The 26,679-nt window shown below is 32.7% G+C and overlaps 1 protein-coding gene, 1 long non-coding RNA gene and 1 pseudogene across 2 annotated transcripts in view; 1 reads left to right on the top strand and 2 right to left on the bottom strand.

Moving 5' to 3' along the window:
• Positions 1-26,679, bottom strand: part of LOC141486572 (uncharacterized) — a 114,977-nt gene that overhangs the window by 75,902 nt on the left and 12,396 nt on the right. The gene's annotated exons all lie outside the window — the stretch shown is intronic.
• LOC111502167 (ubiquitin-ribosomal protein eS31 fusion protein-like) lies at positions 6,882-7,499 on the top strand (annotated as a pseudogene).
• LOC141486574 (uncharacterized) lies at positions 11,562-16,541 on the bottom strand. The gene is made up of 2 exons (XR_012467929.1): positions 13,397-16,541; positions 11,562-12,073 (listed from the first exon to the last, which is right to left on the bottom strand). It is a non-coding gene; the product is annotated as an uncharacterized lncRNA (long non-coding RNA).

The raw sequence follows: 26,679 nt of genomic DNA, 5'->3' as shown, positions 1-26,679 counted from the left end.
GTCGATGACGTTAAATCACAAGGACACTAACCGTGAAAATATAAAGCACAAAAGTTTTGCCGAGGCTTTGTAATCACGTTATTATTGATAAAAAAATGTGTTTGTTTTATTGTTGTGATTGTTTCAAAAATGAAAATTTTCATAATTGACATGAAATGGAGGATTTGTTACCAATAACTTGTTCGGCCGTAGTGTAACGAACTCCAAAAGACTTCATTCCTGTGTTACATCTTTTCAGGCGGAATTTGTACAAAAATAGATACCAAAAGATGAGGTTTCGCTTTCAAGAGCTGTGGGAGTTCTAAATTTTCCATATGTTTCTCAATATGGTTAGTAAGTGTTCAAAATACAAAATGCACACCCCCTCCGCATCAGCCGATCTATTAAAAAATTGCACTGCGGATGACTGCCGCAGTCGCAGTTGTAACCAAAGAATAAGACCACGGTGAAACCCGGAAACCAACCAAAACGTTTTATTTTGATTCTGTAATATTTATTATTCGCACTTGTGAATTGTCAGACAGTTTATTTTATTTTTTTATAATTATTTTACTCATATTAAAATTATATCACTCTTAATGAAAAACCCGTTAAAAGCGCTGTAGAACGGTATCAGAATGAATACAATATATAGTAACACGAAATGCATCAATCTGGGTTACTCTGATTTCAATAACAACTTTTGTCAATAGTGAGAGAAAAGTGGACCACACTTGTAATGTGGTTATGAAATGATTATCTTCTGTTTTTATTTGTAATGCTCTGCTGCCCAACGCAGAGCAGATGTTACTTTTATTTGTATTCAGTTTACATAACGAGAAAATAATTTGCCCGGCAATGTGAGTCGATATAACAGTTATTACACCCCTAAGTAGGAATACAAATGATTGTTAGTTTATACAATATTGAAGGATTAAATTCAATTGTTTTCATTAAGTACTTATGAAATTAGGAAAGAAAGAAAGTTTTTTGAGAAGATGAAATGGGAAGATTTCGACAAAGAATCTCACCCTGCAAGATTTCAAATCATTTCAAGAAACACTGTATAGAATATACATCGAATTGAATTTTCAGAACAAAGAAATTTATAAGAATTCATTCTTTCAGATGTTGTTCACACAGGGAGTGGTTGGTATCCACTCTTTGTGTTCTTGATATTGCACATTGAACATTTCGCAAGCATTATTATCCGACGAATCAATAGGTTTTGGATAAATTTAATGGACAGGGTTATGGCGTATTTATTTCTCATAATTATTTATTATCAAATAATTAAATTGTTACTATGTGGGTTTTCAAAAATGAAATCTGTGTAGTTTAAAAATATAACTGACGTTCCATTTCAATTAATTTTAATTTGTCATTTATAAATAAGACCTGGATCTTGTTGTTTGTTGTACACAAGTTGAATAATAATTTTCTGAATTTGCTTAGGTTATAATCCAAAAGGAGTCAAATTCTAACGATACTAACCGGAAATTTTAATAGCGGTTATCCTAAAAACGTTGAAGCAGTGGTTATTTTCGGAATACATTCGATTGTCATGTTTTAAAACAAGTATTCATGTATAGATTAAGTTGATTCATCATTTCTGTCCATTGAGGTAATTCAAGAGCTTGTTTTGATTTGGGAAAATAGTTTTTGAAGTTAGTTAGATGACAAATGGAAAAAAATAACCCACGAGTAGGTACTAGAAACTCTGGCAAATCGAATTGCCTCACGAAACTGAAAAACAAACACTGAAAATGTATAAATTCAATTTTTATGCAGTTACCCAGATAATTGTATAAGGTTGACTTTGATAAAAAATATAGTGGGAAACTATGTCTTACTTAGTTGAAGTCATTCCTCATTTTCCCTTAGAGGAGTGGTTCTTTTTTTTTGAAGAAAAATCAAAAAGTAATTGGCACTTTGACATGCTTGAAAGGACTAATGATTATCTGAAGATACACGATATAAAAACTAATATTGTTGCAAAAGGTTTTTCAGTTTTATAGGAGCATATCTTACATGCTTTATGCTACTTGGCTGACAGTGGTTGAAGATTTAAATCTCTTCTTTGAGAACATCTTAAATCCGATTTTCATAAAACATAACCAACTAATATTAATGAGTTTCCAGAAATGTCGAAAAATATCACTATTTTGAATAATTCGTAAGAGGGTGAGTAAGTAGATTATTTGTGTTTCATTTATTTTCTCAGGAAATACTTAATAATAGTGGATCTTCTGCTGTAGTAAAAAATACTAAAATCAAAAATTCTATTTGCATTCTGATCACCAGGTGGTTTTTGATGCAAATCACCTAATTCGTACCAATCTTTTTCAACTGAAGCCACTTAAAATTCAACACAACCACTTACACGTTTTTTCCACTTTTCTTGACAGTGTTCCTTTATTTGTTATTCAACCAAGTGTTTCTATCCCACTCGAGAGTTTTATTTCTAACTGCTATGGGTACATTAAGCTTCTCGGTCAGATTCAAGGATATCTAGTGAAAGGTATCATTGAGTTGCTGAAAAAGTTTCACGCATGCATAATGTAATCGCAATACCAACTCAATATTCAGACATTTCATTCGGCTGGGGTTATTTTCATTCCCAATGTTTCATGATATCTTTCTTGGATATCTTTTCATTTACATATATTATTTAAGTTGGTATCCCATGTTTATGAAATACCAAATTGAATATAAAATTGATAGTACTTTATCAGAAACTGACACATAATAATGGCTACATATTGATGAGGTTGTAGAGTGACGTATCTGGTGAAAGGTGCGAACTGAAATATAAATTAGGCAACAAATCAAATGATCATATTTGACATGTTGAATTAGATAATGACTTTTAACGTGTAGAGTGTAGGGCACTCCACAGAATCATCTATTGTGAAATTAATTTACTTGTTGAAGAAAGTATCTACATAGAGAATCACAACAGGGTTTTCTAGAAGCCCAAACTAATACACATATTTGCTACATATGTAGCAAATATGTGAAGATTGAGTTGTAATAGTCATTAATGTATCAAGGGCGTGAAATAGGATATTATGGACCGCAGCAGCGTGTAAGTAATAGCCCGAGCGATGGCGAGGTCCATAAAAAAATTACGCCCGAAATACATACACCGTTTTATGCACGACCGATATATTTGATGTCTTGTAGACAGATACCTCACGCCCAGTCGTGCATAAATGTACTTGCTAAAATATAATAATATAATTTATTTGAATGAATATTAAAAGATATTTTGATAGTTCTAATACATATCCAAACAATCTAAAGAGCATAAGCCCAAACGTTTTAAAAAACACATAATACACACAAAAACATGTATTTTTTTATGTAACTCTTTTAAGGAAGTTTCAATTAAATATATTTCGATCGATTGAAGTTGGTTTTGGGACAGAAAGTTTTCAAGATGTGTAAAATGAAAACATTGTTTACATTCTTCCATTGTTGAAAGTCATCAATTTTTCTCACTTCACCGGCCTATGTTTGATTTATTCATTGATTTTTTTGAATCTCATTTACTTTCTGCCCTAAATATTCATCACACTTTTCACATACTAATAAAATTTGTTGAAAATATATAATGGTTTTTGAGAGAATTTGTCATGATGAAGTGATGATGGGAGTGAGAAAGTAAATTCCATATTGTATTATCCAATATGGGAACAAAAACTTTTCGAGTAAGGGCTCTCATCCAATTGTTTTTTTTCGAGTACTGTAACGTTGGTACTTGAGGAACGTCAAAAAAGTAGTAATTTAACAATCTGATAAAGTTAGTTGAAAGGGAAAAAAAAATTAATGGAACATTGAAAATATAACCATGACAGAGAAATATTTTAACTATTCAGTAGAGTAGTCCTTTTTAAACAAAAAGGACACTGTTTGATGAAAATTAATAAATCAGGTGTAATTAATACCGTGCATCAAGATTTTTTTGTATAGAATGATTTCAGCTTTTTGGCATCAGGGTGTTTCATGCAAAATATTATATGGGGGTAGCTACTGCCCATGAAATTATTGAAGAAACTAATAAGGCTATTTGGAATGTTTCACAACTTGCCCACCAGAACGCAATCGATGAAATTTCCCAAATTTTATAGGAACCCTATACGGGAAACATATTGATATTGTAGATTCAAAAGAATCTGCAAGTGTGCATTTCGATTAGTGTGTGTGCGATAGTGTAGAAACCCTGTTAATGATATCTGATTTAATTTCATATTGAATTCTTGGAATACAAACTGAGTAGAAAAAAGTGTTTTTGGTATAATTCAGTGTTCATATAAAAGTAATTGTTTCGAAATAATTTTTCTTTCGTGTAATTCAATGTTTACATGAAAGTAGCTGTTACAGGAAGGCTTTTTCTTCCAGATTTGTGTCTGAAAGTTACTTCTTTGTATGATCTACACATCTATGTATACAGTTACTTCTTTAAAAATTGATTAATTCTTTCCTTTCTTTGGAAGATTTCCACTTTTTTCTGTATCGTATCAAGATGGAGTAGTAGAAAGCCAAAAACTTTCTTTCCCAAAAAATTACAGTAATATTTTTGCAAATTGCTCTGTTTCCAAAGAAGCGCTGAAAAACTTTTAGCTTTTATGAAATGACGAAGGTCAGTCATTCATGGGCTCTTGTTCTATGTATAATAACACAGTTTGCTGATAATGAAGTACGACTCACTCCTTAAATAACTCATTCAGGCATACTGTTTCCATGTTCAACAGAAAATGAAGAGCAATGAAAATATCTAGTATAAATATTATTTATCATATGAACATATTTGATAAATTTTGAAATACCACTATGAAAAATGAAACGACTAGGACTTGACAAAGAAGAATGAATAAAATACCAGGAATGGAACATTGAAAATATAGCAACAGAAATGGATAGAGAGGACAATAGATTTGAAGAAGAAAGTTGACTGAAAGCAACAAAAAATGAAACTGCAAATGGCAAAAACATTCTTGAAGATGATGCATTTCGCGCATATTTTATAAATACATATCACAATTCAAAAAGTTGCAAATGAAATTAAACAGTACAATAATCACAACCGTCACAACGCATATTGAGAAATCGGCATTTAAAAAAATTAATCTATCTATTTCAGGATTTTTGTGAAAATTATATTGTTTGCGAAATATAGAATTGATTTCATGAATCATCTTCTCGCTATCAAACAGATATCTCAATTTTTTGACTTGCACTAATTCAGTGGATACGATTTCTGGTTATCGAAAAAAAACCAGCAACTTTAGCAGCAACCTTCCTTCCCCATTTCTTTCAAAATATTTCTAATACAACCCGTGAATATTGGGTAGTTATTCCTCCTTCAAGTTCTAGATATTTGAATATGGTGACATTAACAACATTCGCGTTCAATATTACTCCCACAGGTGTTGGAAAAGATGAATAGGTAGAAATACATTTTTTCCAACAGTTCCAAGCTGAAATCATGTTGTACTCTATTGAAAACACTTTATTACTAGGTGAATGAGTAACACTTAATTTAGGATACATTCTTTTCATTCTTTTGTCTTCTTTGTTTTATCGAGAATGTGGTTCACTAAACCAATATTCGTATATCGGGGTCTTCCGTGTGCTACGACTAGAATTTGTAATTCTGAATCTCCAAATCTAACAAATATATTTCGCTTTTATGTGTATCATTCGAAATGGAAACGGAACATACATGTACATGTACATCACGTATTTGCCACAATCGAATGAACCACCACACTTGCATAATTCATTCACGAACTTTCCAAACAATTTAAATCTCTTGAATATTTTGTTGTTTTTTGTCGGTTAAAGTAGAAAACATTTATATATACGTTTCTTGTCTTTTCTTAAGGTCTAAGATACACTACACTCTCCTATCAGACTGAATTTGAAAATGATCAACGCAATCGTGAAGAGTGAAAGGTTTTGAAAAATAGATTTGTGTAACTCTAAAATTAATTCTTTTCCAATCACCGGAGCTGCAATACTTTTGTCATTGTGCGTTTCACCAACCAAGTTGACGTCTTCAGGAGTTGAAGAAAACTGAAAACGCCAACTTGGTTGGTGAAATTCGCGTCGAGAAGAGTATTTCAGCTCAGGAGATTGGGAAAAGTAGTTGTTTTGGATTTATTCTACGCCAGAGGTTCCAGTTTTACCTTTAATTTATGTTAGTGTTTTAAATAATAAAGAGTACGTGAAATAGAAATAATAATAATTTTACGCTATTTTATCAAGAAAGAAAATTTATACACCAGCTACGTATTATTATGATACCTTGTGTGTTAAATTCAGAAGTGGTAAGTGTGGAAATTAAAAAAACAAGAAATGATCAAACTAGTTTCGTTACTTGGTTGGTAGGACCAGATTGTGAATTGTAATTTATTTATTTATTTATTTCATACTCTATTCTTCAGGATAAACCCAATTACAGAATAGGGAGTAACAGTGACATTCACAAATATGTCCTTACATAACATAATTTGTAAATCTATTTAAAAAAAAATTAAAAACAGAACTGTCAGTTAGCTGAGAAATGTCTTTTGATTTGTATAATCTGACAGTTGAATATATCTAAGACATGACTAATAGAATTAGAGGTATCACATATTGTATAAATTGGAGATTTTTTCATTATATTTGTCGCGGAGTGTTGAGATAAAACGTAACACTATTTCTAGATGACCGTCTAGGAACCCAAAAATTCAACATATGTAACAGTTGAGAGCAGGTGATGATATTCTTTATGACCTTGAATAAAAAAAGAAATGAATAATATTTATGCCTTACCTCGAGACTACAAAAATTGTGAGTTACAAGTAATTCATAATAGGGTATTTCCACAGTAATGGGTCGTAAGGCCCTCCTACTTTTTATGAGCATCGTGTAATGGTGGAGTAGAAGTTGTTTCAAGTAACTTCCCAAGATGCAGATCTTTGTTAAAACTTTGACTGGTAAGACCATCACTCTTGAGGTCGAACCTTCGGATACCATCGAAAATGTTAAGGCTAAGATTCAAGACAAGGAGGGAATTCCACCAGACCAACAGCGTTTAACTTTTGCTGGTAAACAATTGGAAGATGGACGTACTTTGTCGGACTACAATATACAAAAGGAATCCACTCTTCACTTTGTATTGCGAGGGGAGGTGCAAAGATACGTAAGAAGAAGAATTACTCCACCCCAAAGAAAATCAAGCATAAGAAGAAGAAGGTCAAGTTGGTTGTATTGAAATTTTATAAAGTCGAACACAATGGTAAAATCCACAGGTTAAGGCGTGAGTGTCCTGCTGAACAATGCGGATCTGGTATTTTCATGGCAGCCATGGAAGACAGACATTACTGTGGAAAGTGTGGATGCACACTTGTCTTCTCTAAACCAGATGATAAGTAAACTAAAAACCAGATGAGAACTAATTTAGGGTTTAAAAGTTTATAAAAACTTGTGTTACTTCTAAATAAAGTAATACAAGGATTAGACTTGTACTTATCGGAATTGCGACATATCGGGTCTTCTGCACACAACCCAATCCATCCATGTACTAAGATTTTGGAGAGGCAAATTAATTTTCTAGAATGTAGTTCAATGATGGCCCAGAGGATTAGTGTAATCCCTTCAAGAAAACTGAAGCTTTTGTAGGCCAGAGCTTGGTATTCACAAAGCACTTTTTCTGTAGTTTTGGCAGTATAGCCGCATTAGCATTTTACAGAGGTAATACTTTCAGTGTTCTGTAAAGTGTCCCATCACCAATCACAGGTATTTTTTGTCCAAATCCAGAAGCTGTTTATATTAGTTCTGGGATGTGATATTCAATTATTTTGTCGGCCTTTTATTTCAATAATATCTTGATTGATTCCCATTGACGGAACTCTCCATATAGGAGAAAGGTTCCGTATTAGAGAAGAGAGTATTGCCCCCTAGCATATAAATGTTCTCATTCCATTCGATTCCTTTGTGATCTGGAGAGTTGACTTGATTCGCCTCTGAAAATTGTCTAAGGGCAGTTTTGTAATCCCAAATCACTTTAGACTCACAAGTGAATGATTTCAAAGCTTTTAGTACTGTTCGGCTCAGTTCCTGGCATTATGTCTAGGGCTTTATTTCTATTTCGATTCAAATTCGATTTTCTATTTAGAAATCTGATTCTATTTAACTCTAAGGCTAAGACATTCATTTCATGAGAGAAAAAATCCAGAATCATCATGAATCCACGAAAGTTTTCATTTTTTTTAAAATACTGTCTGCTGAATTCTGAAGACACCTATTTCTTTTTCTATCATTACACAAACCTGTGATGGTGGAAAGTTCATTATTACCTCTGAAGTTGCTTTGGAGCATGTTTCCTCGTTGAGTGCTTAAACAGGCAAGTCATTTCAAATTCTGTATCTTGACTTATAGCATGACGAAAATAATATAAAAAAGAACCAAGTTGAATAATAATGATTCTCATAGTTTAGGAGTAGGTGCTGTAAAAATGACACAGAAAACGTAAAAAAGTTTTGCGGTTTCATCAAATTCTATTACTATTGGTAACATCTAATTTTTTAACTGTTATTTGAACAAGTTATTTCAATAATAAAAAATATCAAAACTTGTTTCGTTCAGTACTAAGTGAATGTGATAAGTATTCCGTACATGATTGAATCCCAGTCATAGGAATCCTGTTTAAATTTTTATGAGAGATCAATAATCTGGCTTTTTCTTCCACTATGTGTCAGAAAGTTACTCCTTTGCATGATCTACACAACTTTGTATTGGGTATTTTTTTAAGTTGATTACTTTTTCCTTTCTTTGGAAGATTCACCCATTTTTTGTAATGTGTCTTCCAACAGGGACTTTCAAACTTTGATAATCGATAACGGCCATTTTGTTGAAGCTACATTTGTCAAATTAGTTGCAATTTATTCAGTCTGTTTTGCCAAATCATTATGGACGGATATAGCATTCAACAACATGTGCATGAGCGCGTAACGTGCTCGCCCATTTTACGATCGCTATAATCGTCCTACCGAGAGAAATATTCGTAATGTAGTGGATAAATTTGAGTCCACTGGTTCAGTAAACGATCGACCAACACCCGTAAGTCGACGAAACGCAAAATCTGCCGAAAACATCGCTACTGTCTGTGAGAGAGTGCAGGATAATCCGAGTCAGTCGATTTTGCGTTGCTCACAAGAACTCGGCCTTTCGCAGACCACAACTTGCGAAAGACCAAAGACAACGATGTGTGTTCACTTAATGGGTTCTGGAGCAGTTGGCAACTGATCCTTATTTTCATCGAAAAATCATCTTCAGCGATGAGGACCATCTCTGGATAAATGGGTTCGTGAACAAAAAAAATTGTCAAATTTGGGACTATACCATCCACATGAGATCCAAGTACGTCCAATGCATCCCGAAAAAAAATACTATTTGGTTTGGCGGACTTTTGAACGATGTTATATTCCACATATAATGGCATCAATGGGTCTTACAAACGAATAATAAATTTCGATGGTATCTCACACACTCTTTGTTCTATTCAAATTTGAATATAGGAAGCGTTCAAAGGGGAAGAAGTAAAAAGTGAAGAAGTTTCTGTCCCAAAAAGTGTTCTTTTCTGAAAATATACTTTTAATTTAAGATGCATTTTAGTTTTTGATATATCTATAACTCAATGAATAATGTGACTTTTTCCATCCATTTTTACAGTTTAGTTTTTTTAGTATGTCGTAAAAGTAATATTTGCTAAATGAAAAAATGTAACGGAACTAGATCTCTAATGAAAAAACAATCAACAATGTTGATTGATGAAAGATGGATGTTTCGTTACGAATCTTCAATCCACTACATCCGTATTACGAATCACACGTTAAAAGGTAAGACCTCGTTATTATTCAGCTCGCACAAGTTTCGACTTTTGAGAGAGTTGCCGTTCGTAGGGGGGTGACAGCTGATTGACGGAAAAACAGATTTTAAGAGTTTTTTTTAAACCGATGAACAAGTAATGAAAAATAGATTCCAAATTCCCATCTTGAAATTGTCCAAACATGTTTCTGACTTCAATTTTGAATTTATCGCTGAAGTTATTCGTTATAAACGAACATTACCTTCATGTAGAAAGTATTGAGGTCGATGTTTCCGTAAATGACCATGCATCGACTAAACTGTGGCATCTCAAAAGTTCTTGCACGTTAGTTCGAAGAGTTTACTCGATGTATACAAACAAAACGGACGTAGTAGATGTGGGTCAGTAGTTTCGAAGACGAAGCGTATTTTCAGAACGGCATGCCTAAAAAATTATCGCTTCGACTAGACAATATTAATGGAGAAATATAGGACGACGAATATAATTGAGGAGTTACGAATACTGTGCGAAATAATCTAGAACGTGGTATAGTTAATTATAAGTTAGGTTGACTCATGATTATTTCTTACATGTTGTTGTTGAAATATGTTGGTGAGATTATTTTTTCTATCATTGTCCTTTCACCACAGAATCTTTTCAAGAGCCAATATATGATTTTATTGAGTTATCATAACTTTAAGCAAACTGAGAAAATAGGTGAAATTATATTAGGAAGTAGATCCCTCATTAATCTGGATATTTATAGCTTTATTAGTTGGTTTCCTGAGTCGTCTTTTGAATATAATCTAATTTCTCTAAAATTATTCAGATGGTAGAAAGGTCTGAATTGAGAGGTTCTTTTCGAGTCTCCACTGCAACCCGCAAAAGTTTATTGTGGCTCACACCTATTCGAACTCGACTAAATGAATCCAGTTTCGTAATCAAGCCGATTACATCATTTGGTAGCTGGTACGATATGGACTCGTCAAACACTGAAAACCTGATTCATCTTACTGTTTCTTCTATAAGAAACGGTAAAGATCCAATCCAAGAAAATGTAATTTCTTGGATTTGTTGACCGTCTTCCATTTGAGTAAGTAGTGATCAGCTTCAAAGTTTGTTGCCATAAATGAATAGTATGGGAGAGAAGATTCGTTGCACCGCAAATATGAAGAATGACAGAAAGATATTTATGGAATGTATTGATCATCACCTACACAAGTTGAAATAATTAAAATAATGGGAATGCAGAATTAAAACATATTGACAAAAACTTTTTTAGCAAACGAGTACAGGAAACAAGAAATAAGAAAACAGTCAAATTAAGGATGCCCGTAGAATAAGATGTTTGTTCATAAGATTTGATGTAAAAGAGTAGGACTCTGTATGAGAAATTTTATTAATTTATTTTCAATCAGTAAGGCTTACATATGTTCCAATGTAATGGCGGAGGATAGCTTGTGATACAAAAAGTTCTATTGCAGAAGTTTTTAATTTTTTCAGCAGCCCACATTTTGGCGAATTGATTACATATCTCAATTTCTTATTGGGTCACCACAATAATATACCATTTATTATATGACACATGTATTATTTGCAATACTGCATTTACTCAAATTTATCAATAATACATTCGACGTGAAATCGACCTCGAAAAAAATTACTTGATTTTTCTGTATTTACTGTAATACCATTTCACAAGGAATATAAACAATTTCAATTTAATTCAAATACGTTTATTAGTTCTTTGTGTTTTTACATTATATTTTTATACTTATGGTTAGGTGTGGGCCTCTGTTATAGGATTTTCTCCTCTTCAGGGGCGGGTTAGTTAGTACAAATAATTCTTATACGTGGTTACTTAATTCTAGGTTAGTATGTAGGTTAGTTTATATGGTTCAGTTCTGAGTTAGTTGGTGTCCATTTTCATGACAGTGGTCTTGTTTGGGCTGGTTCGTCTGGGTTCTGTGTTAATTGGATGTCCGGGTGGTTGCGGTGGTTGTCGTTGAATTGGATCGTGTGGTTTCTTGTGTTGTTTATTCGTTTTCGTGTCTCGCATGAGTCGTTGGCATGTAGTTGTGGGTTGGTGTTGTGTTAGTGTGTTGGCAGGGGTTCCGGGCCGCTCTCTATCTGACAGCCATATGGTATTTCTGCAGAACGGTCTCCAGGGGGCGGCCAGTGTCTATATCGCAGAGTGGATATGGTTCTCTTGGTATACTTCTGTCGGAGCTCCTGCAATCGAGAAGGAATGGGTGTAATTGCTGTTTTATTAGTACTAATGGTTTTTTATAGGGTGTCCAAGGGGTGCCTAATGGCACCCCTGCCTAATGGCAGCGGCCCCGAATTAAAAAAACAGGCTAATGCCTGTTTTTTAGTGAAATTGAAGGTGAGTTTGTTATCACTGGCCGTGGCAAAGAGGTTGTGACAAAAAATTAGAACGCATAAATCGTTTGTCAGTTTTAGAATTTCTGTCCTTTATTCCGGAATATAATTCCTGATAACTCAATATAATTGAGTACGAAGGTGATCTGTAGCTCAATGATTGAGGCTACCTGTTTTGTGATGACGAAAGGTTGTTCCGGCTTTTGGACTGTTACTGGGCCACTTCCTTGTGATTCTCAGATGAGGTGATTCGTTAAGGGCATTTGAAGGAGTATGCCGGGTAATTACCGGAGCAGTTTGGGCATTTGGGGGTATTAACTTTGTTGCACTGTGCGGGAACGTGAGCGTCGTCGCACCGTGGGCATTTTGGGGTAGCTGTTTGGCACTTCAGGGCTGTGTGGCCCTTGGTGCTGCATTTGCTACAGTATTTTGGTCTAGCAGGTACCGGGTTGGGGTTTGAGGCCTCACATGTATATATTCTTCCATAAATGCTTATGCCGTGAGTAGATCAGTGAGTAGACTGGTCTTTGTTGGCGGTGAATACTCTGAGGGTAGTCGGTTTGTTGGTGGCTCTGGAGAGCATTCTCCAGATTTCAATAGGGATTTTTTTTGCCTGTTCGAAATGACTGATTAGTTTCTCCCCCATGGTGTCGTGGTTTACGCTACTTATCACGAAGGAGAGATGCGGGATGCAGGCGGGAGGTTGTTGATTTGCGTTTGCTTGGGGTCTGAGGTCGATGACCTGGATAGCAAGATGTCCTGTTCTCTGCCTTAGGGTTTTTTGAAGGGTTTTGGCAGTTTTGCTGCTGTTTGTTATTTTCAATAGGGTCGTTCTATTGTAGTTGACTTTCAACTCGTAGATGTATCCACGGAAGATTTCTTGTGTGTTCAGCAGGTTGAACATGTCTTTTTGAGTAGATGTGATATCAGGTATGTTCCTAGTATTTAGGATTTCGATGTTTGGAGTTATAGGGGACAATGTTAAGGCTTTTCTGATGAGATTATTGAGGCAGCAGGGGAGCTTGAGGGACTGGAGGAGTGAGGAGTGGTTGTAGAAGGTGTGGTTGTTGGGGGTGTAATTGTTAGTTTTTTGATTGCACGTGTTGTAACGAATGTTGTGAGGTTAATGGTATGGAATAAAATGGAAATAAGAGTGAAAGAAATTGAGACAACCTTTGTTCCTGCTTTTTTTCTCGGTGGGCCCGTGTCGTCACGAGATCGGCACTTGGTCGGCATGTAGTCATTTGATTCACTGGCGGAGTACTCTCTGAAGGTGACACCCACTATTCCTCCTCCTAGCTGGAGTCTGCCCTAAAAGGCAGTGACTTCGAGCCTCTGAGTTGCTCCAGGTAGGTACACTTTTCACTTAGCACTTAGGAAATCATTCAATAAGATTTCACCTCACTTTCACTATCACTGGCACAAGTGTTCACCTCGGCTGCTTGAACTGAACTGGTGATATGAACAATATATATTTAATAGTAATTTATATGTTATTCATCATATGACTACAATTTACAATAATTATTGTCTGAATATCGAAATATTTTCATTACATCTAAATATATACATAATAATTGAAGTTCCTCGTCGTGCCTAATTGTCTATCGATCTGTCTGTCTCACTGATTGAACGCATCCGACGAATTTTGAAATTTAAGTAGTTTTTTTTTCATTTCTGACTTCAAACTCGGAATTCAATTATTTACTTAGTTTGAATTCGGAAATTAGAGATTCATTCTTAAAATTGTTGATGACCTTTTGCGCCTTCGTATTTTTCAGTTCTTTTTGAAGCGGTTTGGATTATTTCAGTTTCGTGTGGAAGAGTGTAAAAATTTCGAACCAATATATGGTTCGAGCGTTTTGCATTTGTCACTCATTATATTGACTCAATATATTGATGTGTATTAAAGTTATGTGTGGGTGATCTGAATTTCCTTTTTATAGATAGTATTTATTTTCAGCAAAAAGAGTTATTAAATACCGAATATATTACATTTCCAATAATAATCATCACATCAGTTATGTTAAATAATTCTCAAGAACAGCCTTTGGGGATCTTTTAGGCGATACAAATCAGTTATCAGAGCTCCACCACCAAACTGTAATAGAGTGTTTTCACTTGTTCTCTTAATCTCATAAAAATCAAATGGTGGGTAATTGATATTGCTTTTGTGTAATTCAGAACCTGTAACATTTTCTATTCAAGCTACTTGAATTCAGTTCGATATCGAGAAAATTGTTCAATATAAATTTCAAAAGAAGATGAAGTTTGACTCACCATACTACAGAATCTCTTTTGTTTAAAGCAGAACACGATTTGCATTTACTTGTTCCAATTTTTTGAATCAACAAAATTAATTAAATATTTCCTGCATGTTTAACACAGATTTCGTGAGACCCATTCAGAATACAAAAGAAACAGTTTCTGTGAGGTCTTTTGATATACTGATTTTTAATCCAATGATGAAGGCATGAACGTTTTATTCATACTAGGTGACAGTCATTCCTAACCCATTTTTTTCCATGTCCAGCAAAACCTGTCTAATTTTATTTAACGAGTGATAATCAATTTATTCGTTTTGAGAGCTTGATACAATTCATGAAAACAACAAATTTACATATTGATCTATACATGAGTTTGTTTGTGAAGCACTCATACATACATATGAAGTAATTTTGAAAATAAGCTAACGACAAACATTCATTTTATAACTATTTCAACATATTTATCTGAAACCATACATTCAAAAATAAGTGTTTTTTTCCTGTACTTAAATATACTTCAAGCGCACAGTATAGTGTGTGCTTGAAGTATCAATAATTTTTACTATGAATATAGTTCCTTCACCATAAGATAGATACAATTTTCATTTCGAAGAGAATAAATTCAATCTCTAACATTTATATTTATCTCCAACACAAACACTGCCCTGTATAGTTCATCTCCTGGTGTTCTGGTATAAGACTAGTATTCATTAGAGGTTTCAGTTTCCATTTATCTTTGTACATTGTACTAATTCATTATCTGTACACTGAGGATGAAAACAGGCACACTCCATGTAACACGGGTGTTACTCTTATACCCTAGTTTTTCTTTGAAATGAAGTTGGTTACGGAATAATTATTACTTGAATACTGCTCAATACTATGAGTATTCATTCGTAATAAACCTTGTAAAATAGAACGGGTAATTTTAAAAAAATCAAACGACGAACTTCTATTTCTGAAAAGTTTTGCTATCCTACACAATCATCTCAAATCTGTATGTAAAAGTTTTGAAATATTCTTAGAAGACGAGTTTACATAATTCAAAGTAGTCTGCAACAATGTATTCGCACTACTACGTTCTCAGCACTGATCACTAGTTTGCGTGATTGAATCTGCAGTCATTCAGTAACATGTCGTATCTTTTTTCAGACTTTTATTTCGAATACTTCCGGAATGTAATTCTGGGAGGATTACAATTTTCTACTCATCTACACAACTTCCGTTAGTATCTTATTTTTAGTAATGAGTAATAATGATGGATATTGCATAATGGATTCAAGATCGTTTCATCGTGGGCTTCAGTAGGTACAAATTTGAAATTACCATCTAGCTGATTAATTTGTTTGTACATGACTGATGGTATGTGTTAAAATTGCCTAAAACGATTATTATTTAGAAATGGTATACAGTGAAAGTTATTCATCTGATAGAAAATGATTTTGTTGAGAATTGGCAATTGATCAATAGAAAGTTCAGTATATAGAGAAAATACCAATGCTTTGATGACCATACATGACGGTTCGACTTGATATCTTCATTATTATAAAAAGGAAAGAATATCCAACAAGCCTGATATTTCGTGATTTACATCAAGTAAGACGAATAGATTTTAGTTTCACCTGAAATGCCTGTTTGAATAAAATTTATTGTGAAAATTCTATAATTATTGTCATCGTTAGTGTTATTAGTTTTCATCAAGTAACGGGTAAGAGTATTGATAATTAGAAAGCTGCTGTGGAATCTTTGAAAACCTTGCACACTGAAACTGTTGTGTATTGCTAAATAACAAGTGTTTTCGATAGAATTATCGTAAGGTTATCTTCAATAATATAGACATGTTATATATTGTGTATCGACCTTCTCTAAGTGAAATATAATAGATATTATTGAAAACAATAGATTTGCCAGGATATATAGAAAATATAATGATTGATACTTTCTACATTTCCAATGTTTCAGTGATAATTTCAAATAAAAATCTAAACAACACTGTCAAACTGAAAGTAATTAACTCACCGATATCGCCACAAAAATTTGTATTAGTTAAGTTTTTTATCGTTTCATCAAATGACATATTGATCGTGACATATAGATATATATATATATATATATATATATATATATATATATATATATATATATATATATATATATATATATATATATATATATAAATAAAGAGATAAGTACTTTTTGATTATTCCCATATTGATTTCAATTTAAGAGCCACCAGTAGACAGCTGTTTCAGCCTATTGGGCATCGTCAGTACCGGACAGTATATATATATATGTATATATATATATATATATATATATATATATATATATATATATATATATATATATATATATATAGAATAGTTGTTTTTCGGGGATTCGGTCTGATTAGAATAAATATTTACTCTTTTTAGCTGCCCGAGCTTTCGCTAATGTTTATTAGCTTTATCGAGGGATATATATATATATATATATATATATATATATATATATATATATATATATATATATATATATATATTGTAAATATATATATATATATATATATATATATATATATATATTATCGTTTATCATGGTGATTTATACTGTGTTAATATTACAAGATGTATTCAGATTTATATTTTTTGTTAGTAAAAATGAATAAATTTTGCTCAGGTTGTCGATGTCTGTCTTTTTGTTGATATTGTTTTCTTTAATTTTGATTTCAGCCATTTCCAGAAATTGCCTTTTATTTGAATCTGGTTCGAAATGGAGAATTTTGGTGTTAGTATAATTGGCTGAATGATCATTATCTAGAACGTGTTGTGTGAGTGCACAAGAATTTCGTTTTAAATTTTTACAATTACTTTTATGAAGAGCTATGCGGGTTTTTGATTTGTTTTTTGTTTGACCTATATATATCTTATCACAATTGTTGCAGGGAATTTCGTAAACTACATGTGACTTTTCAAATAACGGATCTTCATCTTTCAATTTTGAATGTAGTTTAGTTAAGGGTTTAACTTTCCTTTGTGAAATTTTTATATTCTGTTCTTGTTTAAATACGTTTATGATTTTGCTGGACAATTCAGGGACATAAGGTATGGAAAAGTATTTGAAATTTGGATTTTTAGCTTCATTGTTCTCTCTGATGTTGATGATATTAGATGAAGTATTATATAACAATTTATTTAAAAATTTTGGAGGATAAGAATTAGTTAATAAAATATTGAATAATTGTTTTAAATTTTTTTCTACCAATGTAGGATGAGAAATTTTTTCTATTCATGTAATAAATCATCCATCACATACTGGGCTAAAATAGGTGATAAAGTTGATCCCATTGGAGTACCAAGTATTTGTTTATAATATTCGTTGTCATAAACGAAAACAGTAGTATCAAAAATGAAATCTATTAATTCTAAGAAGGCTGTTTTTGTTAATTTGGTATGATTAGTAATAATATTCCAATGTCTTTCAATGCTGTGTTTTACCAGATTTATTGTTATGTTACTAAAAAGTGATATAACATCCAAACTTATTATTTCGAAATTTTTAGGTAGTTTCATTCCTTGCATGAAAATAGAAAATTCGATAAATTCTCTATTGATTTACCTTCGTTTATTTTTCAGATTGTGGAAGGCAATATACCCCAGAAAATAGTAGAAAATATTGGATATTTTGATTATCTCTATTTTGGGGGTCCTCTATTGTGGAAGCCCCAGGGCAGTAGCCCCGCCTGCACTTCCCCAAATGTGGCCCTGAGATGAAATATATTCATTTAATTTTTGAATGTAAGAGTTGAGTCAATATCAATCACTTTTTACATAAATGAATGAATTTGAAACTGAACTTTCTAAGAATTGAAGTAATTGTGTTTCACCTGTTGTTTAGAAATTAATCTAATATATAAAAATGGATGTTTGTTGGTTGGTTGGTTGGTTGGTTGGTAAGTGATAAACTTCGACATCGCTCAACCAATCGTGATGAAACTTAACATGTATAAGTAATTTTTCATAGAGAAGGTTTTTAGGCTATCATTGTTTCTGTAACTCGCCAATAGATGGCGCTTTAGAACAATTTTTTGAAAGCACTGTTCTATAACGCTGCGCACGCCTAAGTTTGTTGATCCTGATTCTGTCAAAACATTGGAACAGCACCGATACAGCAATATAGTGCTAGTCTACTATATAAAAATGGATGTTTGTTGGATGGTTGGTTGGTAAGTGATAAACTTCTATATCGCTCATTCGATCGTGATGAAACTTGACATGTATACGTAATTTTTCATAGAGAAGGTTTTAGGCTATGAAAATTTCTGTAGCTCGTCACTAGATGGCGCTGTAGAACAATTTTTTTAAAGCACTGTTCTATAACGCTGCGCACGCCTAAGTTCGTTGATTCTGATTCCGTCAAAACATTGGAACAGCAGCGATACAGCAACACAGTACTAGTAATCAGTATATAGTTGAAACAGAAGGGGATATAATCAGCTCAATGATTCTATATTAAATCAACATTATTAGTCATTTATATCATTTGAATGAATAGGGTTATATGTGAAAATAGGATAGTGGTTTTTTCTGTGTACCTATGTACACATTACTTCGTAATCGCGTTGAAAGAATCAATACAAGTCCTATTTTCCCATGAATGAAACCAGGCTGAACTTTTCCTATAATAACAGTACGATTATTTATTGTAAGTTACTCGAATGTTCTCATAAGAATTGCTCAATGGATTCACGAGATTTTTACATGAAGTTTACTCACGGACTAGTTTCACATGAAACAAAACTAAAACCATATTTCCTACTAGGAGAGTTACATAAATTGTTTTCGAATAAACATGAACCAATATCTTGGCGAATTTTCAGTGTATATAGAAAGTATCAAAGGATGAGGTTCAGGTATGATGTAATCATACATTAATGTTCTGAGAAAACTGAATAATTTATTTACGAGGATTATCTTTTATTGTTATATAACGTTTTCTAAAAAATATGCACCATGCGAAAAACATTTCGTTAGCTGCTTTTTCAGATAGAATCATTATCAGGTAATACTGAAATTTCGAGTATAATAATAATAATCGCATACACTGATATACATTACATAGAGTGCTATCGAAAATAAACAAGATAATTACAGAAGCCATAGAACCATTCAACCAAACAAATTTTTTTTATTATGATGCTATATCAAAATTATTTTATATCACAATTATTCTATCACTTCCAGGGCCGTCGTTATCGGAGGAGGGGACGGGGGAGCCTCCCCCCCTGCTTTTTCGACTTGGGAATACTTTGGTAAATTTTGGGCCGTGAAGATAGACATAAATAATAGTAAAAAAATGAAAAAAATTAAAAAAATAGAAATGAGAGAAAAGAAAGGAAGAGGTGATAAAAAAAAGGGAAAGAACGAGGAGAAGATTGGGATTTCCCAACATGCATATCTTGGAGATCCCTTACTTCTGAAATTTTGAGTTGTTTGAAAACTTCAAAAAAGTTCAATTTCTCCCAAGTAAGAGAGAACAGTCCTGAACAGTCCACAAATTTTGAAGTGACAATTTTACAAAATTCCCAACTTTTCGCTGTTTTTTCGACTTGTTAAAGTTGGGAAATTTCGGGCCGTGAAGATAGAAAAAATAATAGTAGAAAACAATAAGCACAATATTATTTAAGTGTCGTTTCCTTTCATTTGTATTGAATATTCCTATACATTGTGGATATGGTGGAAGGACAAGGACCTTGGTCCAAAGTAGAATAATTCCCATTATTATTTTTATAATTACCAAAATTTATTTTCGTTTGTGCATACCCTAACGGGCATGTAAGCATTCAGCCAATCTTTGGATAGCTGAGTAAGAAAATTAATATATTATAGTAGTAACTAATCCCTTGGCTTCCATTTTTTCGAAAGTTGGGAAATTTTGCTGGTGGAGTGGGGAAAATTTGGATTTCCTCCCACCCCCTGGTTTTTCTTTTCGCTACGGCCCTGATCACGAGGATGGAAACATTGACTCGGAAAGTGGAAACGAGTCCAATTTGAGTTAAGTCACATTTTCGAATTGTTTTATTTGAATTTCGAAACTATATTTGACATTGAATAAAATAACAAAAATTGGAAATATTTTGGAATGTTTTCTCTAAAGAATATTACTTGACTTTTTTCCTAACACCAAAGCAGTTTCAGTTTGATCTTCCTCTTGAAGATGATCACTTGGTGATTGAAACACGTGTCGTGGTGTTAAAATAACGGTTTGGTGTTGGGAAAAAACCCCAGTTATATTCATTAGTACACCAAAGGTTCCAAACAGTGCATTACAAATGTTCTCTTTAGTTTACTTCTTGTCAAGAAATTGAATATTACTATGATTCGTGATATTTTTCACAAATGAATATTATTTTCCTGTTATAAGACTTAGAAAAAGTATAGTAGTCCACTAGAGAAAATTGAAATTTTTCATAGGAAATATCAATACCTTTTATAAAATTTCAGGTTGGCTTTACATACGGAACTGGGCAAACACAATTTTTTTGAAGGGGGGGGTTTTCAAGGTAGCGATAATACGTATCATAGAGCTTTTCAAATAGGGTATGAAAAATTTGACGAAATTTACACTGAATTTGATGATACTTATTCTTCAAGAAGAAATTACTGTCACGGATAAAGAAGAGAACAATAATATACGAGTTGAAATTGATAAAAAATATTCCATTAAAAAAATTTCACGATCTCTTCTCACAAATCCCTACTCCTTCTAATGGAAATATGGCTCAAATTGTATTGTATTAGTTTGAAAATGTCCTGATAGGACAAAGCTGCAGTAACGTTAATTAAAATTGGTATAAAAACAGAAAGTATTATTTCCCAATTTGCTTTATGGGAAAACTATTTCCATAGCTGAATACGCTCTAGTTATTATGGCTAAAGGCATTCATTCAAATTAAAAACAACCTATTGCATTTTTTTACAAACTACTCTACTTAAATTCCGCAATTGAAAAAGATAATATTCGAGGTTGTTAGACAATTAACAAACATTGGATTTAATGTTTTCTATAATGTTCGATAAAAAGGGATTTATGCCTTAACGTTGGTTTTAGAACAAGGGTTGTTGGAAATCCTCCCGTAGAATGCCGTGTGACACACGGTATTAATATTCGCTGTAGAATACCTATATCGACTTCACTTCACTTCAATTCTGCTCCGGTTATTAGGCGGTCAAAGTAGACTATACTGTTTTGTCCATATTAGGTTTACCTACGTCAGAAAACCGGAAGCTTTCTGTGTTGCACACAACGGCTTGCGTTTTATTATTGCTTTGTTTAAATGATTAATAATAATTTTTTCGGTTGTCGTTCTATTTGCCGTAATAAATACTGAGTTGCATGTACAGATTTTGAATATCTAACCTGTTTCAGTACTTTGTTTTTCTCAGATAGTAAAGTCTGAAAAACTACAATTACATGTTATCTACCTACTATAAGTTCACATATTGGCCTTCCACATTCACTTGCATCCATAAAATTTCTAAAGGAAACTAAACACTTGAACTAGGTATAAACTCAGTTCATAATTTTGTTTTTCACAAAAATAACAAAGGTAGTAATTTTTTATTAATTTTTTCTTGGCATTCATTAATGTAATTATATTCAACTAGGAAGTGACATGTATTCATAAATGTTGTCCACAAATTGAAAAAATTAATTGAATACAATTAAATATTTAAACTTAGTTTTCTTTAGTGGTCGAAGTTTCGAAAACAAATCTTTTTCCCTTTTCAAAACCTGAAATTCACGTTCAAACTTTCGCGCCAAATTGTGAATAGCTCTAATTCTTTCAACATACTTCACAAATCATTTGTACTTGTATTCAGCTTAGTTCATTTTTCAGACTGCGGAAGGTTGTTTACAAAGAGAACAGTAAAAAGTGTCCTGTATATTATTCAATAATCAATATTTGGCCTTTCGTTCAAAAATGACCATATAGATGTATCAAAAACTATATCATAAATATTGAATGTTAATTTTTTTTTTCACTTCCTCAAGAAGAACTTTTTGCTCAGTCATGGTTTGTGAAGACATGAAGGAAGTAAAGATTAAATTCTTCAAAATCCCAATTCAGTGCTTCTGGCGTTTAAAAATGTACACATTCAAACATATTGGCGATACTGTGAAGAATGAGGTAGGATCGGCTGTAAGTTATCACTTCGGGTAACTAAGACCCTATAATAAGGACGTGGAGATAAACTTGCTGAAAGTTCTGCCAAAATTGACTGTAAAATACCTTAATCAGAATAATAATTTTGCATCGCATGCTCTCTGGTGGGAATTGTCTGTCTATTGAATTTGAATCATTAGACACATATTATATTCGTTTTAATGAAATTATTTAAAAAGTGAAGTTGGGAGTGTATGGAGTCGATGATTTGCATCAATGCCGGACAAAGCTGAAGCGGAATCCTAGTAAATCTTAACAGTGGACCCTGGAATTCCATAATTTAAAGTACGTTTCGTGATTTGATTTGTCTTCAGGAGACGATAAAAAACAAGCAACAACAAGAAAATACACTCATTTGATTATGGTACAAACAAACGACAAAGCCGACTGACTATTTTCTTGGTTATCATTCGAAAACTATTCTACATGGTCAGTCATACAAAAATTTCGGATCAAAAACAATTATTAGGGGATTTCTCCTGTAAGTATTGTGGTTTTGGCAACTTTCAGCTTAATAATATATCTCTATACCTATACATTCACAGTATGGCCAAACCTTACTTTGAGAATAGCTCCTAATTGTATGAGCAGCATTCCCAAGATGGTGCTGAAGGTTGGAGATATATACCGACAGCTTTTTATTCCAGTGATGTGAGTATACCAATACATATATAGGCAACTAGTCACAAAATAAATTAATAGACGCCGCCAGCAAAATTGTGTTACCCTTTATTTATTTATTTTTTTCAATGGTGAATAGATTTTTAATGCTTCCATTATCTGTCGCTCCGGGGCGACTTCATTAATTCCAGTGGCGCATTTGCTTTTTCAGCTGTGTGTTGTATGAGTTTCCATAGAAATAAATTATAAATGGTTACGTCGAAATCTTTTTCAAGATGTAAATTTTTTTGATGTCGAGTAAAATATGAATTTTGTATGAGCATTATACATAGGTGATCTTTTGTAATAGGTCATTGAAATGAATAAAAAAGTGATTGGAAACAATATATCCTAATGTTAATGGTTTTTAAGAACTACCTTTGAGAAATATGAGCAACACCGTCAAGCAAGTAATAAAATTGAATTTTAGTGAGTCCTTATGACAGATATGGACAAATGCCTTAGAAATATCAAGAGCATCAGCTAGTCTTTGTCAACTGCAGCATTCCAAATATGTCTGACAAAAATTAAGTCACAGGTCACATGTTGATCTTTACTTAAGGAAATCATAAAGATAGTCGCCGACGAAGTTGAAGCATTCCAAATTCTTGAAAATATGTTGTTTTTGGTAATTGCCAATTCTCCACTTTTGCAGTTAATTTAGGCACTTTTTAATTTGCTTTTGTTTTGAGCATCAATAAACGTTACGCGATATTCGTGGATACACCATATTGAATAACAGTAGCACATTGAAATATCCAATTCACTTCAACTAATTAACGCTCTGTAGTTGAGAAATGTAACTGATTTTTAATATTAAATGATTATATCAGTCTTCACAGAGTGAATCTGGATAAGAGGTTTTTGAGAGAGAACACCTCTAATTTTTGACAAAATGTGAATAATGAAAATTTCTACATTTTTCATATTTTAGGTCATTATTATCACAACCTGAAAATGTTCCCTAAAGATTTTTGTTTGATTAAAAATATTTCATCATAATTTTTTCAACAAATACGTTTTTACTCAGGATGTATTGATAAGGATTTGTTTGTTCATAACTTTTTTTCATGCCTATGTCACCAACATAGATTTCGTGGAAATGCACAAATTCCGAAGTGTAACTTATGTAATCTGTATACATTCAATATCTAAAAACATTTTTATGAAAATACTCAAAATCTAAAATAAACGAAAATTGTTCACCTTCTTGAGAGTTCAACATCACAAGATTCTAGATACATTTTCAAGAGACGGTGGATAGCGTTGAAACAGATAGGTTAGTTTAAAAACGAACGATTAAATTTTTTGAATTGTTGAGTAGAATGAAATCGAGAGAAATAAAAGTATCGATATGCATCCATTACTATTTTTGAACGATCGTTCTGATCCAATAAAAGGTAATGAATTCAACCTCGTGGTCTGCAATCTTCTTGTTGAATAGGAAATTTCACTTTTTTCCTTAAAATTTTTGGGAAACGAATTGAAAGTGAAACCAGTATTATAGGAAATTAATGAGAAATATGTATTGACTTTTTTTCGCTTACGAAACCAACTTCAACGTGACAAAGCTATTGTTGTTTCGAAAGTATATCGAACGAAAGTGGAACTGACCTTAAACATTGTATAGAATTATGATATTTCTCCTATAATTCTTACCTCAACATAAGATAAGATATGTTTTGAGCCATGCTCATGCTAGATTTGGATCATGCTTATCGGAAGGGCACCAAGCGACATTTGCGTAATTTCGAGAAAACGCCTTAAGTTGCAACATTGCCGACACTTACTTAAATACTCTCAAATGACAACATTCATTTATGATTGATGTGAATAATTCAACTTACTCAATTTATGAAAAAGGGGTATCAAAGTAAGACTTTTCATATAATTTTAAGACTTTTGTCGCTCAGTTCCTTTCTAATAAATAAGCCTAAATCCATTTTACACTAAGAAAGATGCTGTACAAAATGAAATTTCAGTTGTTATAAAATACTTATTTCAACTGAGTTCAATGCAGAATTTTTCCAATCGAAATTTTTAATCATTGTTATTTTCCTCCTCAAACTCATTTTCGATCATCTTAGAATTCTGCTCCCTTCAATTTTTTATAGAATTGTTTTGCATTCGCCGGAATAAAAGGCAGCAACGCCTTAAAATCTGCATGTATTATTGTTGAAATTTCCTTTTCTTCTGTCCAAAGCATTTCTAGATTTGTATTTGAATTTGATTGCGTTTTTTCAAATTTTTCTGAATCTTAATTTCTTTGAATTCATCATTGATGTTATGGGTATATTTAAAAAAGATACTGAAAGGCTCTACTTTTGTTATTTTTATAACTCTGGTTTTGAGCCAACTAACTTTTTCTTTGCATTTCATTATTTCGGACTTTCATTGTCTAATATGATATAATAATAAAAATAATGATGCGTTTATTATTTACCAAAAATCCACAACCAATATTAAGTTTCAAAAAAAAACTTGGTAAATAAAAGGTGAGAGTTCAGTTTTCTTTCAACACCAAGAAGAGAGAAACTGGTCTTCCACTCAGACCCTTACTACAAACTAAACTTAAAACTAAAATATACCTACTGACTAGTACCAGTAAACAAGAAGAAGACGAAGACTAGAGAAAAGCAAGAGAAAAAAAAGATAAAGGAGAGAGAAAAGATAGGAACCCTTTTTATAATTTATTTTCACTTGTGAGGGCAGTGATTCCTTTAGGTCATGAAACCGCCAGGTTGCATGACGACGCTGTGAGGATTTTAGTTTTTTGCTCTGAGTTGGGAGATATTTTCAATTATTTTTCATTTTTGTAGTTCACGCAAACATACAGTCATGGCTTTTTTCAAAGAGAAACACGACCTACTGTAGTCGGTTATCTTATACGTATTCATGTAACTAGCAATATTATATGAAAAACTATGTTTGAAAATTTCTTTTCTATGTCGAGGAATGGTGATAAAAAAGTTTGTCGAGTATTTCTATCATGTATGTCTTTTCTATATGTGACTTTATCATGGAGATAGTTGGGTTGTTTGTATTTCAAAAGTTTGTAGAAGTAGCAAAGAATATGTAATTTACGCCTGTTAGACATATTGAGCCATTCAATTTCTTTAATTTTATGGGAAATCCTCTGCCTGCTTTTTATGCCAAAAATAAGTCTCAAACAGCAGTTCTGGATTTTCTGGATACGCTGACTATCCATGCCATCTAAACATGGCCCATATACAATATCACAATAGTTGAATTGGGAAAGCACTAATGAATCACACAGCATTTTTTTTTACATCTTGGCTTAAATAGTGTATATGTGGGCAAAT

Source organism: Leptinotarsa decemlineata, unplaced genomic scaffold (assembly GCF_025532065.1).
Source record: "Leptinotarsa decemlineata unplaced genomic scaffold, Ldec_3_MD MMD2_tig00026358_RagTag_RagTag, whole genome shotgun sequence".
Classification (NCBI taxonomy): domain Eukaryota; kingdom Metazoa; phylum Arthropoda; class Insecta; order Coleoptera; family Chrysomelidae; genus Leptinotarsa; species Leptinotarsa decemlineata.
This window is presented reverse-complemented; position numbering and strand designations above follow the sequence as displayed.